Source organism: Polypterus senegalus, chromosome 5 (genome assembly GCF_016835505.1).
Source record: "Polypterus senegalus isolate Bchr_013 chromosome 5, ASM1683550v1, whole genome shotgun sequence".
NCBI lineage: Eukaryota > Metazoa > Chordata > Cladistia > Polypteriformes > Polypteridae > Polypterus > Polypterus senegalus.
Genome location: NC_053158.1, coordinates 18,908,666 through 18,927,222, shown reverse-complemented (window position 1 = coordinate 18,927,222; position 18,557 = coordinate 18,908,666).

The following is an 18,557-nucleotide window of genomic DNA, read 5'->3' as shown; positions in this document are numbered from 1 at the left end:
CACATCTCTGGGATCACATAATTCTCCAGGTTTTAATGGATGACTGACATAAATCTCTCCCTCTTCTCTTCTCCAACGGAAATTTTTTTCTTCACCTACTGTCACCGTTTCTCTTAACTGCCCTGACTTCATTCCCTCCTTCCACACCTATACATGTTAAATGCTTATTACTTATCAGTTGCACATGTGATGAAGGCTATATAGCTGAAATATCATATATTTCATCTTCTTTCCTTTTCAGCATGAAAATAACCCTTAACCATTTTTTCTTAGATGCACACAGACATAGTCCTTCATTAACTCCACAGAGAGTGTAAAATAAAGACACAATACCATCAAAGGCTTGGGGGTGGCTTTGAGGGGATCCCTCATATACTGTAGCACAAGAAAAGGAAATTACATCTTCACAGAAAGAAGTCTAATGCAACTGACAAAAAGAGAAATGGAGATGATAGATAGATAGATAGATAGATAGATAGATAGATAGATAGATAGATAGATAGATAGATAGATAGATAGATAGATAGATAGATAGATAGATAGATAGATAGATATCCATTTTCCAACCCTCTATATCCTAAAACAGGGTTACAGGGGTCCGCTGGAGCCAATCCCATTTAGCACAGGTCGCAAGGCAGGAACAAATCCCTAGCACACACACACACAAAGCACACACTAGGGACAATTTAGGATTGCCAATGCAATGTCTTTGGACTGTACATACATACACATATAATACATGCATATATATACACATATACATATATATATATATACATATATATATATATATATATATATACACACACATATACATACATACATACATACATACATACATATATATATATACACATATACACATATATATATATATATATACACATATATATATATATTGTGGAAGACTGCCGGCTTCCCAGGCCGGTCCGCACCCCCAGGCCGACAGGAGGAGCTCTCCCGACACCAGGATCGTGCCCCGAGGTCCAGCAGGGCCTTATGGACTCTGTAGTGTTTATACACAGCCCTGCTGGATACCTTGGGGACCACCAGGAGTCGCTGTGGGGACTTGTGGGATCGGTTGTGCCTTATGACCCGGGAGTACGCCACAGTCACGTGACGGGAAGGAATGGCGGCTCCCGGGTGATGTGAAAGACTGATTGCCCTGACCCGGAAGGAATAAGGAACTGTGGACTGCTGGGACAGGAACACCTCCGGGTCAGGGGCTATAAAAGGACGGTGCCTCAGTCCAGAGACTGAGCTGTGCTGGGTGGGAGAGGAGCAAAGTGTCTGGGCGAGGAGGAGAGGTTATTGTGTTTATTTGTAGTTAATGAGTAGTGTGGAAGGTGCTTGGTGCACTGAAAGAAAATAAAAAGAGTCTTGGACTGTTACCTGGTCTCCGGAGTTGTACCTGAGGGTTCATAGTGCACTACTGCCCCTACTGCCACATATATATATATATATATATATATATATATATATATATATATATATATTGTCACGCACGCGCGAGTAGGAGGCCGCGGATTGATTCGACAGCACCTGGGAAACCACTCGCCGCCAGGGAATGGTGGGGTATTAACTTTCTCCCTCTGCTTCCTCATAGAAAGAAAGACCTTCCTGCACCATAGGCCTGGATTGACCGCAGTGCGATACTTCCGCCCTTCCTCCGCCATCTTGCCCTGACGCCATCCTTCCCATCCTCCCTTGCGGTCCTTCCCGACATTCCTCCACTTCCGCTCCTCCCCAATAATGGCGCGACGCCAGGAGTCGGCGCGCGATTATGAACTGTTTTGTTTTAATTTTGACCCGTTTTTGTTGTCTGTACAATATACGGGCCGGAAAACCCCAACCCTTGCTACTGTCTCCTCGGTCCTTTACAAGTGGCGAGTCGGCAGGATAGAGAGATCCCGGAATGACGGAGGGACAGGACCTGAACACCGTGCTGCAGGAATGAACGCCCAGCTCCAGGCCCTGCAGCAAGCGCAAGCCGCTACCAACCGGGAGCTGGAGGCCACGAAGGCCAGGTTAGTGGAAGCCCAACGGGCGAGACCAGACCCGCCCAGGCAGGCCCCCCCTCCTACGGTACCGATGGGCCCCTCGAGGACGCCGATGCCTACCTGGGCATGTTTGAGAGGACGCCACCCGAACGAAAGTGGCAGCGGTCCAGTGGGCGCCCATCTTGGCGCCATACCTGAAGGGACGCGCTGCGGGCCTATTATGACCTCCTGAGGAGGAGGCCGCTAATTACGACCTCCTCAAGCCCAAATACTGGCCCGCTACGGCATTAGCCCGGCCAGCAGGCGGCGAATGGCGGAACTGGGTCTTTGACCCGAAAAGCCCGCCGCCCAGGCGCTCGAAGTTCTGGGGCAAGATGGGCCGCTGGCTACGGCCAGAGAGCCCGACGGGCGGAAAGTGGTCGAGCGGGTGGCCTGTGAAGGCCTGGTCAATGCGATGCCCAGTTCCCTCGCCCAGCAGGTCCGGGGACACGCCTATCAGAACATGTCGGGCCTCCTCGACGCCCTGGAGCGCCAGTTGGCGGTCCTCCGACTTGGGGGTCAGAAAAGCCTGCTCGCTGGAACCGCAGGGACGGGCGGCCACCCCGAGCCCTCGACGCTGCAGAAGCGCCAGCCAGAGCCAGAGAGAGGCCGGGTCCGCCGCTGTTTCAAGTGTGGCGAGACCGCCACCTGCTGCCAAACTGCCCCCATCACATCGCCCGGAGCCTATGGACTGCAGCTGGACATCATCGGAGAGGTATTGTACCCGCCGCATCCCTTGGCGAGTCCGAACACGGGAGTGGTGTTGCTAAATGGGCACGCCGTGGTGGCTTTGTTTGATTCCGCAGCAACATTACCATTGTTGCTCGCCGCTTGTCTTACCGCAACAGTGGTTAAAACAGCATTTGTTGGTTACCTGTGTGCATGGGGGACTAGGTCATATCGCTCCGCCACTGCTATGTTACCTGGAAGGGGAACCAATCCAAATGACGGTCGCTGTGTTACCTGACCCCCTTCCCAGTGATTCTGGGACAAGACTGGTCTAAAAGAATCAGCGGTAAGCCATTCGCGCCCCGGGCCTCGTTGGATCTTGTCATGAGGGGAAAAGGCACCCTCCCGCGCCTCCACGCCGCACAAGGGCAGGCCCTATGGGCGCTGGTGTCTCGGGGACCTTCCGTGGCTACGGACCTTGACCCGAAGATTCCGCCGGAGAAGGGACTAGCCAGGAACTCTTCCCGGCCCAGGCCCCAAGACCCTCTCGCGCCTGGACCATCAATTTCGGTCCACGCCGCCTCCTTTAAGAGGGAGCAGTGGAATGATGACTCCCGCGCTTTGCCCGAATGCGATCGTTCTGCCTAACAGCTCACAGCGGACGGATCCACACGCGGAACCCTTCTTTGTCCTTGAGAATGATCTGTTGTACCGAAAGTGGCTACCCATGAGGGCGAGGTGCGGAAGTTGTTGCTAATTCCGCGCACCTTCCGGCGGGAGATATGCGAAGTTGGCACATGCTCACCTCCTAGGCGCCACCTCGGGCCAAAAACACTGGAGAGGATTAAGCCCGCTTTTACTGGCCTGGGATCAATGAGGAGGTCCGGCGGTTCTGTCAATCCTGTCCGAGTGCCAGACCCGCCAGATTCCTAGGAGGGACCGTGCTCCTCTAGTCCCTATTCCCTCGTGGACATCCCCTTTGAAAGGATAGGGGTCGATTTGGTGGGACCCTGGAGCCCTCAACCCGTGGCCACAAGTATATCCTAGTCATGGTGGACTATGCCACCCGGTACCCAGAGGCGGTTCCCCGCGCCCGCTAATACTAAAAGCATCGCACGGAACTGGTTAACTTGTTTCACGCTGGGCATACCAAGGAGGTCCTCACGGACCAGGGTACGCCTTCACTTCGGATACGCTCAAGGAGGTAGCCAAATTACTGCAGATAAAGCACCTGAAAGCGCCAGTCTATCACCCGCAAACTGACGGGTTGGTCGAACGATTTAATCAGACGCTTAAGCAGATGCTCCGCAAGGTAGTCAGCGCTGACGGCAGGAACTGGGACCAGCTCCTCCCGCCGTGCTTTTGCCTACCGGGAGGTACCCCAGGCCTCTACAGGCTTCTCCCCTTTGAATTACTATACGGGCGACAACCCCGGGAATCCTCGACATCCTAAAAGAAGGCTGGGAGGCCGAGGCTCTTCCCTCCTCTAACATTTTGAGTACGAGCAACTGCGCGACCGACTCACAAAGATCAGGCCCCTCCTAAAAGAGCACGTGACTCGGCGCAAGCAGCGCAGGCCCGGTGTTACAACCGCAACTCCGCCCTCAGGGAGTTCCGCCTGGGACCGAAGTTATGGTGCTCGCCCCGACCTCCCACTCGAAGCTGCTCGCCACTGGCAAGGGCCTTACGAGGTTAAGGAGAGAAAGGACTCGCCGACTATTTGGTGAAACAGCCCAATCGTCGACCGAAAGTGAGAGGATCTATCATGTCAACCTGTTAAAGCCCTGAGAGATAGAGAGGAGCTCCCAGCCCCGTAGGTCACTCTCCCTTTCGCAAGCACAACTGCCCTTAACCTCGGCGAAGAGCTGACCCCAAGCAGCGGCAGGAGTTAGCCCAAACACTCCGAGCCATCCCCGAGGTAGTGAGCGAGTCACCTCGCCGGACCGCGCTGATTGAGCACGATATAGTCACGGAGCCCGGGTAATCGTCCGAGAGGCCCTACCGACTCCGGAGGCAAAACGCGCAGAGGTCGAACTGGAGGTGAAACGTATGTTGGACATGGACATAATTGAAGAGAGCCATAGTCCCTGGTCCAGCCCTATTGTCCTCGCCTCCAAGCCAGACGGCTCCTGGAGGTTCTGTAATGACTTTAGACGCCTGAATCAGATCTCCAAGTTCGATGCCTACCCCATGCCCCGCATTGACGACCTCCTTGAGCGGCTGGGTACGGCTCGATATCTGACTACCCTTGACATGACAAAAGGGTATTGGCAAATTCCTTTAACGGCATCCGCAAAGGAGAAAACGGCCTTTAGCACCCCTAGCGGGCACTGGCAGTACAAGGTCCTCCCATTTGGGCTGCACGGGCCCCGCGACCTTCCAACGCCTGGTAGATAGAGTGCTGAAGCCCCACCAGTCCTATAGCGCCGCTTACCTGGATGACGTTGTCATCTATTCCGCACCTGGGAGGAGCATCTACTGCAGGTCGCAGCTGTCCTCCTAACACTGGCTAAAGCCGCCTCCGCATAAACCCCGGAAGTGTTTTTGGATTAAAGGAGGCCAAATATTTAGGCTACCTCGTGGGACAAGGACAGGTGCGCCACAGAGCTCCAAAGTTAAAGACATCTTAGAATGGCCCGTCCGAGTACCAAGAAACAGGTGCAGGCTTTCTTGGGGCTTGCGGGTTACTACCGCCGGTTTGTTCCCGTTTCTCCAAAGAGCAGCACCCTTGACTGACCTGACAAAAAGGGCGCCCCTATATGCGTGGTGTGGACCGACAAAGCAGAACACGCGCTCAGTGACCTAAAGAAGGCCCTAACGCCGGCACCTGTGTTACGGACGCCCGATTTTGGGCTCCCGCTTATTCTCCAGACCGACGCCGGACACAGGCCTGGGTGCCGTGCTGAGCCAAAGCGCCGATGGTGTCGAGCACCCTGTGATGTACCTTAGCCGAAACTGATGGACCGGAGACCCGCACGCTGCAGTGGAGAGGGAGGCCTTGGCCATTAAGTGGGCAGTGACCCACCTCCGTACTACCTGCTGGGTCGCGAATTCGCTCTGGTGACTGATCACGCTGCACTTCAGTGGATGTCCCTACACAAAGAGTCGAATCCGCGGGTCACCAGGTGGTTCCTGGACTTACAGCCGTATAAGTTCACTGTCACTTATCGGCGGGGCACCCTTCAGGCCAATGCCGATGCCCTCTCTCGTATTCACGACCTCTCGGTTAGGTCCGCCCACCTGACGGTCCTGGGCTAAGGGGGATCGTGGTCACGCACGCGAGTAGGAGGCCGCGGATTGATTCGATAGCACCTGGGAAACCACCGCCAGGGAATGGTGGGGTATTAACTTTCTCCCTCTGCTTCCTCATAGAAAGAAAGACCTTCCTGCACCATAGGCCTGGATTGACCGCAGTGCGATACTTCCGCCCTTCCTCCGCCATCTTGCCCTGACGCCATCCTTCCCATCCTCCCTTGCGGTCCTTCCCGACATTCCTCCACTTCCGCTCCTCCCCAATAAAATGGCCGCGACGCCAGGAGTCGGCGCGCATTATGAACTGTTTTGTTTATAATTTTGACCCGTTTTTGTTGTCTGTACAATATACGGGCCGGAAAACCCCAACCCTTGCTACTGTCTCCTCGGTCCTTACAATATATATATATATATATACATATATATATATATATATATACATATATATATATACACATACATATATACACATACATACATACATACATACACACACACACACATATTTGGCTGCAAGAAATTATGTCATTGGTGAAAGGCATTATGGAACCAGAAGTGACATCATGAAGAGGTGGAGTCTTGAGATTTGGACCTGGAAGTGATGTCATTATTGTGCGGATTCATTCTGCTGTTTTGCAGGGAGAAAGGATAAAGAGTTAAAGGGCAGCGCCAACCCCTGGTTCGGCGTGTAACTGCATCTATTTGAGCCTGTAAACTGTCTCCAATATGCACGTGTGTGACAAGAGTAAATGCTCTGAATGTTAAGTTACCTTACAATCACATACAAATTATTCAAACTGTGTGAAATGTTAGCATCTGTTACACCCTCTTTCCATTTCTATTTGGCTTCCATTATATTATCACTTGTGTTATTATTAGAGAGTTTTGGTTTCTCTACTGAGGTTAATTTCCTTGTTTTGATTATTTTGTATGTGATTTATTTGTGTTCATATGCTTATTTTGGCACATCTGGATATTCACAGTGTCTCGCTTTCTTGCCAATACTTAATTAGTAGTATTCTATATGGTCTGTTATGAAATAAATGTACATACTTGGTCATTTCCTTTAGTCATCATTTTGGACTTGGGTATTACAAAAATATATCTTTATTTCATGATTCAATACTTTTTAAGAATTGCTTATGTTGTATTCCCTTGATTCTTGAACAACTTTAAATTAGCTATTAGGACCTTTAGATTTATGTGAAAAGAGTAGGTGCGCCTAATAGTGTATTTATCCACTTTTTAACTTTCTATTTAACTCAGTTGCATAATGTGAAATAATGAACAAATTATGCACATAACAGATTAAGGTTTAATTAGGATGTAGCTACTATACTCTGCTAAGCCAAATTCTGAAATATTATAAAAGTTGTTTGGGAAAATGTAAAATGTGGACCAACTTCAACATGTTTGCTTTAAGTACGCAGTGTGCAGGAAGCTTGGCTTAGACTCTTTGTGCAGAGAACAAAGTGTAACTGATGTCTGTTCAAAAGCAGGTGTTGCTGAACTAAAACAATCCTAACTCTCCTGCTATGGCATAAAGTGAACATTAGGATAAATATGATTTAGTCAACGTAAAATAATTAAAAAACAGATCGGTGCATGACAGCCCTTAAAAAACTCTGTACTGAGCTTGCACTCCTTAAAACAATCACTGTGTGTGCTAATTCACAGCCAGCCCAGTAGCTACTCACGTTCTCTTTCTTACCTTTCATGCTTTCTCTCTCTCTCTCTCTCTCCCTTTGGTAAGATTTGAATATTAGATGCAGCATTAAATATATAATAATATGTGAAGATACTCTGAAATCAAAGAAAGTACAGTATATTAAAACAAACACAGAATACATAACAAAAAAAAAAAGCTCTTTAAAATCATACCCTTCTGGGCGTCACCCAGTGTATTTGTCAGTAGCTACACAGGGACAAATAAAGAATGAGGATTGCAAAGGCATGCTGAAGAAAACAGGCTGCCTAGGCCTGTGCAGATGATGAGTGGACCAGGAAAAATCAAAAGCGATTCAAACCTATTCTGCCACCTATGTAGAATTACCAGGATGTATGGTCTTAGTTTACAAAATCACATTCTGTTTGCTTGTATAGCATAATTTATAATAAAACTTGAAGTAAGATTCCTTTGAATTTTTTTCAGATCCCCAGCAAAACAACACAGATGGGAAATGAATGGCTATTTAGCTACAGCCCAAGACTGGGCTATGAAAATTGTTTTTAAAACTAATTCAAAAACTAAAATAATGTTGCTAAAATTAGACCATTAGTCCTCACATCTTTCAAAAGGGTCAGAATTCAGAAAAACTCCAAATATCTAATCACAATACTATTAGTACAACAATGAAAGCAAACAAAAAAAAGTTGCAGTGAAGTGTTTCTTAAATAGCTTTCAAACTACTACTATGATGCAACTCTGATAGTAGTGTGCTGCCATCTTATATAGGTGGGGAGTGATGACATAATACATCACATGACTAGCAACAGACATAGCAACAGTAAACAACATGGCCATGGCTCTGCACAAACATGAGTTAATGCCAGTGAAACTCATCCGGGATAAGTCAGTTTTTCAAACACAGCTGTGTAGTAGATTAGTCTAGCTGGATCTAACCATCCGAGATGAATGCGTGCGTCCACGCTGATTGAAAAGCCCATATACATATATATTAAGTTCTAGAAAAAATGATCAGCAAGTCTTTGATAGGCTGCAACAAAATGATAAAAGAACTGGTGCATTCTTTTACACAAGTGGAGCAGGACTTGTGGAGCAAGATTTAATATGCACAAGGGGTAACACTGCAAAAGCAGCCCCAAAAAAGTGGCCAACAAATTTAAATGCGTAAGTAGTGTGCATGCAGTAGTGTAATAACTAAATGCAGCGTTTCATTTCCTGTGTGTCAGATTAATTATTATTTAATATGTCATAATTCCAGATTAAACGTGAGCACAAGGAGAACATGGGAACAGGTTAAAGTGAAGTAGAAGAATATACTTCAAACTGGTAAATATTGGTATATAACTATTTAAAGAACTGTTGACATAAAGAATCATATATAATATAAAAAACATTAATTTTAAAGCTAATAAGAAGGCAGACAAGCAAAAAAACAGGTGGAGGTCCACACGGTCCAGACCTAACCCCTGCAGAAGAGTTGGCTCTCCAGCAAAATGCCCATCGCCCTGTTTCTGAGGGTATTCCAGGGGGAAGCTCCTCCTCAGAACCAGTGGCAGGATGCAGTGGTCACTTCATTTCAGGTAAAGGATGGTCATTGCATATATTTGTCCTCAATGTGTGCCATAGGTATGCTCCATATAGCCCTCTTTTTTTGTTGGATCAGTTGCAGGGAATGTCATATCCCTAGAACTTGTGTCTGACCAACGAGATATGACGAAGGTCAAATATTTAATGAAGACACTGTGTCTGATTATTCATCAGGAGGAGAGGTACATTTTCCAAATAATGTTTGATCAAACTTCACTCTGATCAGTCCCATGTACCCTAATCACATTTGGAAATCCTGGGTAATGAGAATATTATAGGCTGGTTGTGAGATTCTTTATGGAACTGTGGGTGTTTTTCCCTGTGTATTACCTATCTGCAATGGCATGAAACGCCTCTTTTATTGTCTGCACACACAGGTGTCCAGGAAACAATATGAAAACCCGAAGGAAATATTTCAGAGCCAAACAGACTTTATGAATTGCCTGGCAAACTGCACTTTTAGATAGTTAGATTTTCCGCATCGCCTACAGTATATAAAGAAAGTGTCACTTGCAAAAAACCTCAAAGAAATGCACACTGTCTATGTGGTTGTGACAGCCCGACTTCACCTAGTTTGACTTTGAATATAAGGTGTTAATAAATCTTTGAGGTATAATATTCCCCCCTGGCTAAAGCGGTATCTTTCGAAAAGAATTTCCTCCGGGAGCAATAAAGGATCTTGCCTATCGCACAAAACCCTCTGTATTATCGTGGTATTTCCCTCCACTTGCCCTTTTACCTGTTTCCTCAAAGGTAAGTGTTCTCGCCAAATTCGTTATGGGTTGGCCTACTTTTGCCCCTGTAAGCAAACATACACATACATACACAAAGATTCTAAACGAATAAGTACCGTATGAATGACGAATGTATGTCCCATCACTCCCTAGCACTTTAACCACTTAAATGCCGTATGAATGACGCATGCATCTTTCACCACTCCCTAGCACTTTAATTAGGGACTCACTACCACCAGTACTAACAAACATGCGGGTGTCCTTGTGACACACATGAAGTCTCTACACTTTGTTGGTTATATTCAATTCAGCAACCAAACAAGGTTTTACTTCCACCGCATTTGTACACTGGGTGCCCTAAAATTCACATACATAAACAACCACATACATCAAAACAGTATTTGCAAACAGGGTGCAAAACTTGGTTACCCCAAAATCCTGCCCGACTACGCCAATTGTTTTACCTTGGTAGAGTAATATATATATTGCTCTACTTTCCCCTATTGTATTATTAATATGTAGCCTTAGAATGCCTAATCTCACAGACTTACCACTGTTTATAAGATATTATTTTATATAACTTCTCCCCACCTTCCCCTCTATATCTATAACCTCAGGCAATTAGATGTAGTAAAAAGAGAAGCAGGAGTTAAGTTACACATAAAATAATGTATTACTGATAATATTCATAAATAATAACAAAATGCAAAGTACATTTGAATATTGGCAACCATACAACCTGATAAAATGGTGGTGTGTAATTCAGGTGGCACACAGATTTGCAGTTACTTAAAATGTCTCTAGTTAAGGCATCGTTGGTGCTCAGCTTTCAGCCACATGTCTGTTCAACATGGCTGCTGAGCTGTGCTCTTCATTGTGTTGTCTTCATCATCACAGGTTAGCAAGAGAGATGCTTCTTCATCATATGTTGGTTAGAGAGAGAGATGCTTCTTCATCATATGTGGGTCAGAGAGAGAGAATGTGGTTGAGCAAGCAAATTTATAGGTTTTCTGTCCAACTCCCTACAGCGAATAGGATATCATGGTACTTGAAGGCCTCTGAGACAAGCCAATTCCAAACAGCCATACCTCAGACCAATGGGTGAAATAGAACATCTTATCTCCTGCCCCCAAAGACCATATATTACACTAACCTGGATTTGTATGGGGGATGGGGGAAAAGACTTTAGCAAAGAAATGCTCATCAAACTGGTTTAAGACACATCCCCCAAATCCTGTCGTAAAATTACAAAGAAAAGTTGTAAACATGGGGGATAAACAAGAATGCCTCTCACCAAGGTACCACTAAATTACATTGGTTTGCCTAAATTATAAATAAAGACATACAAAACATTCATCAAGTTATATGTAAAATCTCACATCACAACACCTCTCAATATGAAATTCTCTTCTTATAATTTGCACACCGATATCAAATGGTTGCTCATTCATGAACGGTGCCATGATTAAGTGAATTCCATGCACGGAAACTGATTAAGTGTGTGGGCTAATCCTTTTTTACATAGAACAGACCTGCTCCGAGCAGGTTTGAGGATTTGGATGTGCTGCTATGACAACACATTCAGCAAGAGTTTCGAAAAACCGACAGATCCAGGATCATGCCAAATGGTCTACAATTACATCCGGCTAAATGAGTAATCCACGTACAAAAAATACCCCCTGGTGGCTGTCGTAACTAAGAACAGTAAACAAAAGAATGCAGAATAAATATAATATATATATATATTGTCACACGCGTGCACTTAGGAGGCAGTCAACAGGTCCTCAGGTGAGTGAAGAATGGACAGATGGGGGGTTGTACTGTGGTAATGATGCCTCTCTCTCTGACCTTACAGAATTAAAGACGATAAATAACTCTACAATACCTGCACCAGTTCAGAATTATGAAAATGGCGACTCATCAACTTCCTCCGCAATATCACTTCCAGATCTTCAGGATGACGTCACTTCCGGTCCCATCCAGATGACATCACTTCCGTGACAACTCATTACCTGTCGCCATTTTCTCATGATATAAAAGCTAGTACAGAACGCCAATAAAATGTCGAATATTGGATGAATTTATGCTCAATTTGACCAACTAAAATAATCAGATAATATACGGGGCTATATTCCCCAACTCTTTAACGTTGTCTGTGACTTCTTCTTATCACTATATATATATATATATATATACATACACTGTATATATACAGTATATATATATACTGTATATATACAGTATATAGTATATATATAATAAAATAAAATTTATAATAACAAAATAATATAATAGCAATATAATAATAATGAAGTTGAATCACCTAGTCAAACTGCACAGAAATATAAAAAATAAATACAAATATTAATACTATTTATTTAAAAAAAATTACATTTTGCCTGAAGAAGGGGCCTGAGTTGCCTCGAAAGCTTGCATATTGTAATCTTTTTAGTTAGCCAATAAAAGGTGTCATTTTGCTTGGCTTTTCTTTAAAAAAACTTTAACTCAAGATAGCAATCAAAGGATTACTATAGTAAGGTAACAAAAGGTATTTAGGACAATCATGATTAAAGATTAAGAAGCACAGTAAAAGTGTTAAATTAACACATACATGTTTATCAGTTGTGTAAAGTAATAAAATACATCTATTCTTGTAATGGTACGTGAGTAGAGTATATAGAGAATTGAGCTTTTTAAAGTATTTTTAAAGGCAATCACTAGTATATTATTTCATAAAGACTCTACTTTTAATGTGGATCATTACAAAAGATAATTGTTTGCCTATGTTTAAAATTCAAAGTTGAGGATGGCCATTTAAAATAAGCCTGTGCACAAATATTTTTCCGGGTGCAGGTCACAATAAGAAATGGTAACATGGACATCTGCTGGCAACAGCTTCATTCTTTTGATGGCTTTAAATTGAGGCCACACATAACCAGCACATATCTCAAGTAACATTTGACGAAACTTACATACCTGTACGCTGTAAGCACTTAAATCATAGTGATCCAAAAATCTTTTTATTTAAAAAAAATCCAGCTCCACCTGTGTAGTTTTTTTTAACACTTGCATATCTGAAGTCTGAAGGTTCAGCCTCTTGAAGGAGCCGATTTCCTGGCCTATCCAGGAATAGGCTGAGTGTAAGGACTCAACAGTCCTCCGCCCAGAGGGGACTGGGCGGTCTCGTGGTCTGGAACCCCTATAGATTTTTTTTTTTTTCTCCAGCTTTTGGGTTTTTTTTTTGTTTTTTCTGTCCACCCTGGCCATCGGACCTTACTTATTCTATGTTAATTAATGTTGACTTATGTTTATTTTTTATTGTGTCTTCTATTATTCTATTCATTTTGTAAAGCACTTTGAGCTACATTTTTTTGTATGAATATGTGCTATATAAATAAATGTTGATTGAAATTTTGATATATTTTAGGAAGTGTTGCTAAAGAATTTGAGTTTTTAAATTTTGCATGTATATTCTAGTACTGTGCAGAGTGCCTTGCCTAATGTTAACATGATTTAAAAAAAATTTGCCATTTGGAAATCAGTACTATTTTCATTGCATGTATCTTCTACTGCACTTTATTTAATTTTGTTTTCTTGCCACTCAAGTCCTTGCTGTCTCCAATGAAATTTTTAACACTAGAATCACTGAAGCCTATGAAAATATTTGTAATACTGGGCCACCTTAAATTCCCTCGCACCACTCATCAGTGTCTTTGTTTTGTCAATGTGTCAGTCAGTACTGGCAGCAGGCAGCCTGCTCACTCATCCCCCACAGAGGCAGTTTACGTCAGACAGAAAATTCTCAGAACTGAAGTTTTAGAGGCGAAGTCTCTTTATCTGGGTGTTAGGTGTCTAGAATTGTATAGGATAAATAATATATCATTATGTGGAATACATACATTGTGTTCCATGTCTACAATGATCTTCATTAATGTAGGATGACAGGAAAAGTGAGGCAAGAAATGATGAGCACATAAATAAAACAGAAACTTTTTATAGGTTACTATGTTATAGTAATAATTACAAAATGTTGATGTGGTATATAATGTGTAAAGACTTAAGCCCGAAAATCAAATAAACACTTTCAGAAAAGGTATAACAAAGCAAGTGCATTTCTATTTAAGAACATAACCGAAGAAAAAGAAATTATTATATTTACATATTGTCAATGTGTAAAAACTGAAGCCTAAATATCAATCAGTGCAAATTAGACATGTCCTCTTTGCTGGTGCAGAGGTAAGAACTGCTGTCTCATTATCAATAGGTTGTGTTTTCGATCCTCCTCGCGTTAACAATTTTGAGTAATGAGCTGATATTATTATTACTATTATACTGTATAATAAAAATACATTTGATTTAAGTCTGTAACAACTGGTGTAAATTTATGGTACTTGTAAAATTTAACATTTTTTGCTGTATACGTAGCAATTGTTGATACTTACAATTACATTTTCATTTACTTGCTTAGTAGATATTTTTTATTCAAAACAACTTACAAAAGTGGTTAGCATAATTGAATAAACATCACTCTGGGGGACTGTTTAGGACCACAGAGTCGAAAATTGATCACCACAGGTGAAGAGCTCCAAACAAAACACAAGTTAATTATCATTCCTAGGATACGAAACCTAACAGAGAGAAATTTACTGAACAAGAAAGTCATCAAGTACTTCTAGACAGAGAACCATAGATGCTTAAAGTAAGTGACCAAGTAGTGTGGTAGACACTTAGACATTAGGGACTTTCAAAACTAGACATGATGTTATTTTGGAACAATTAAATTGGTAGGACTGGTGAGCTTTGTGGAGATTAATGGCCTGTTCTTATTGAGACTGCACTAATGTTCTTATACAAACTGAGAGAGAATTTTGAATGAAGGTGGGTAAGCTCATTACACCAGGTAGGAGTCTGGCCTTAGATTTGATACTACACAGAGATGGTATCAGATGTTGTTCAACAGTAGACCTGGGCAGTCAAAAAAGAGCAAAGGACCTCAGAAACATCTCCATATGCAGTATTATATATATATATATATATATATATATAGGCACTAACCCATTGACTAATTGACTACTCAGTAGGCAACCATCAAGGGTATGAACTTAGTAGGTGCTACTACAGTAAGCCAATCTGAAGAGAAGAGTGACATGTGCCTGCCTCAGCTGGTTGAACAGCATTTTAAACCATCTGCAGCAGCTTGGTGACACATGGTGGTATCCTTCCAGGACAGATCGGCAGTAGCCCAGACAAGATATGACTAGAGCCTGAGCCAGGACTTATGCTGCATATTCTATCTGATCTTGTGGATACTGAGTATTTATCTTGGCTAATGGTCAAACTCAGGTTAGAGTTCAAGACACTTGCAATAAATATCTGAGATGGATAAGTATGTACAATCTTAAATGTATCAAAATGATGAAAGTCATTTGTAATATTTTTCTTGTGTGTTGCTACCACTTATACAGTGAAAAAGATATTATTTGGCATCTCAAGTGTGGCTTTAAAGATTCTTACAAAGTGACAGTATATGTGAAATATCTGGAGTAGATCTAATCTCAATGAAGACTTTTACACATATTTAACAAATTGTATTCTGTAAGCGTGGGCTGTAATGTCAAGGGCCTTGTTGGAAAAGTTTGTAACTACCAGTTCTATAATAGACATGATCTGAGAATACAATAGCTTTTAAAGTGTCATGACTCAGCTAGCATGAAAAAATAAAAGTATTTGTTGAAAGCAAGAAACCTACAATGGATTCATCATAGTTTTTATAGTAACCAGAAAACCAAAAAATGATGGGAACTTGACAATTCAAGAACACCAGAAAATGTTATCTGTGTTCTCAGGCCTACTTTGATTGAGAACTGCAGTTGTAGCATTACACACAGAGCTATCACATAACCACAACATGGCTGCCATTCTGGAATGAGCAGACAACATGATGTTGTCATCCATAGAAGAAACCATGAATAAATACATTCAAAAGTGAAGCTTACTGATAATTGAAATGAGCCTTATGGGAACAGGTTGATTGGTAGGTAATTCATGGACTGAGCCATCGATACGATCTTGTCATCGGTGTGTAGTTTTGTGGGAGTGTAGGCCAATTCGGGATTTGCAGGTTTTACTGCCGACGTCACAGGTAAAAACACCACTGGCTAGCTCTCTTGCTGCTTCTTTACTTTGTATCCTCCTTGCTTCCAGCTGTACAAGCCTGCTCATCTCAAAGTGCTGGACACCTTCATGACAGATTCGTCGCCAGGTGGACCGGTTCAGAGCAAGTTGATAAAATTGTAACATAAGACCACACGTCTTCAGATTGGCTTTGAGAGTGTCCTTATATCGGAGTAAAGGACGCCCGACTGAATGACGGCCATTCGACAACTGTCCGAAGAAGATTTGTTTTGGGATCCGAGTATCTGCTATGCGCATCACATGTCCTACCCACTGCAACTGTGCAGCTTTGATTACTGCCTTGATGCCATACATACTACTTTTATGCAGCACCTCTGTATTTGGGACCATGTCTTGCCACTTGACATGAATGATTCTGCGGAGACAGTGTAGATGGAACTGGTCTAGCTTCTTCAGATTGCAGCAATACAGTGTCCACGTTTCACACCCATACAATAAAGTTGTTAGGACAACGGATCTATATATTGCTAGTTTTGTGGACAGTGTAACTCCATGTTCGTTCCAGTGCCGATTCTGAAGTTTACCAAAAGATGCGCTGGCTTTGGCGAGTCTTGCAGAAATATTGTGGTCATTGTCTGCAGAACTGCTCAGGATACTGCCTAGGTAAGTAAATTTGTCTATATACACAAGTGCTGTCCCATTGACAGTCACTGCTTGTTGTTGGAGGTGACTACTGGAGGATGCCTGAACCATTACTTCTGTCTTCTTGAGACTGACAGTGAGACCAAAACGTTTGGCTGCACTGGCAAAGCGATTCATCAAGCCCTGTAGGTCATCCAAAGAATGAGCCGTGAGAGCACAACCATCGGCAAATAGGAGGTCACGTATGATGGCATTATGGACTTTGGACTTGGCCCATAAGCGGCTAAGATTGAAGATGTCACCGTCTCTTCTGAACTGTACTGGAATACCATTGTTGCAATCTTTGAAAGCTATATACAGCATAAATGAGAAGAATATGCTGAACAGGAGTGGGGCAAGCACGCAGCCCTGCTTCGTGCCATTGGAGACCATGAATTCCTGTGACATTTTGCCATCCTCGGTGATGCAAGCTTTAATGCCATCATGAAATAAAGAGAAAATATTTACCAGATTTGTGGGACAGCCAATTTTATGCAGAATGAGCTAAAGTCCTTTTCTATTTACAGAATCAAAGGCTTTGGTGAGATCAATAAACACAGCCATTATATCTTTGTTTTGTTCGCGGAACTTCTCTTGAAGCTGCCTTGCAGCAAATATCATGTCCATGGTACTACGCCCAGGACGGAAGCCACACTGACTCTCAGACAGTATGCCATTTTTGGACAAATGTGTGTATAATTTGTTCATGATCATGCATGCAAGTATTTTGCCAGGGATAGATAATAGGGCTATGCCTCGATGATCATCACATACTGAGCAATCCCCTTTACGTATGAATATGTGAACTATCTGTGCATCCTTGAAATCTTGTGGTACTGTCTCCTGTCCCTAGATCTGCACAAACAATTGTGTTAGTTTGTGTGCTAGCTGGTGGCCCCCATGCTTAAACACTTCTTGAACGAGACCGTCTACTCCTGGCAGCTTTTCAGACGCCATGCATTTGATGGCATATAAGACTTCATGCTCAGATTGAGGTATACCAAGGTTGTCAGCTATCTGCCACTGTGGTATTTCAGCTAGCACACTCTCATCAAACGAGGATTCTTGGTTTAATACTGCTTGAAAGTGTTCAGCCCAACGTTCCAAGATCTTGTTCCGATCCGTGATCAGTGAACTGCCATCTTTGGATCGCACAGGTACACTGCCAGAGTCACGCGGTCCATACACGGCTTTCATGCCTTCATGTCACGACGATTTGCTGCCGCTTGAAGTTCCATAGCTTTAGCTGCCCACCACCGTTCCTTCATTGCACGAAGCTGGGCTTGGCCCTCTTTTCTTGCAGCAGCATATGCCTGTCTTTTGTCAGTGCAATGTTTGTTGTTGATCCAGAGTAGATGTGTGGCATGCATTCTATCTAACAGCACATGGGCTTCAGGATCCTGTTCATTGAACCAGTCTTTGTTGCCCATTTTACAGAAACCGACCACGTCTGCAGCACAGCTATACACCATGTTCTTGTCTGTCATTGTTGGTGCATAAATGGACAGCAATGTGGCTTGCCCCCCTTGAGGCAGATCGATTGTCATGGACATCAGGCGAGTTGAGATGAAAAATGGTGAAGCAGACAGCTTCGTAGCTATGGACTATTTAATAGCAAAACCAACTCCACCCTGTCTAGGTATCCCTTCTGGTTGTCCAATGCAGTAAAAGTTATATCCACCTCCAGCTGCTGTGAACTGTGAGTAACCAGAAATATGTGTTTCGCTGTGTGCAGCAATATTGACATTGTATCGAGATTGCTCTCTGGCAATT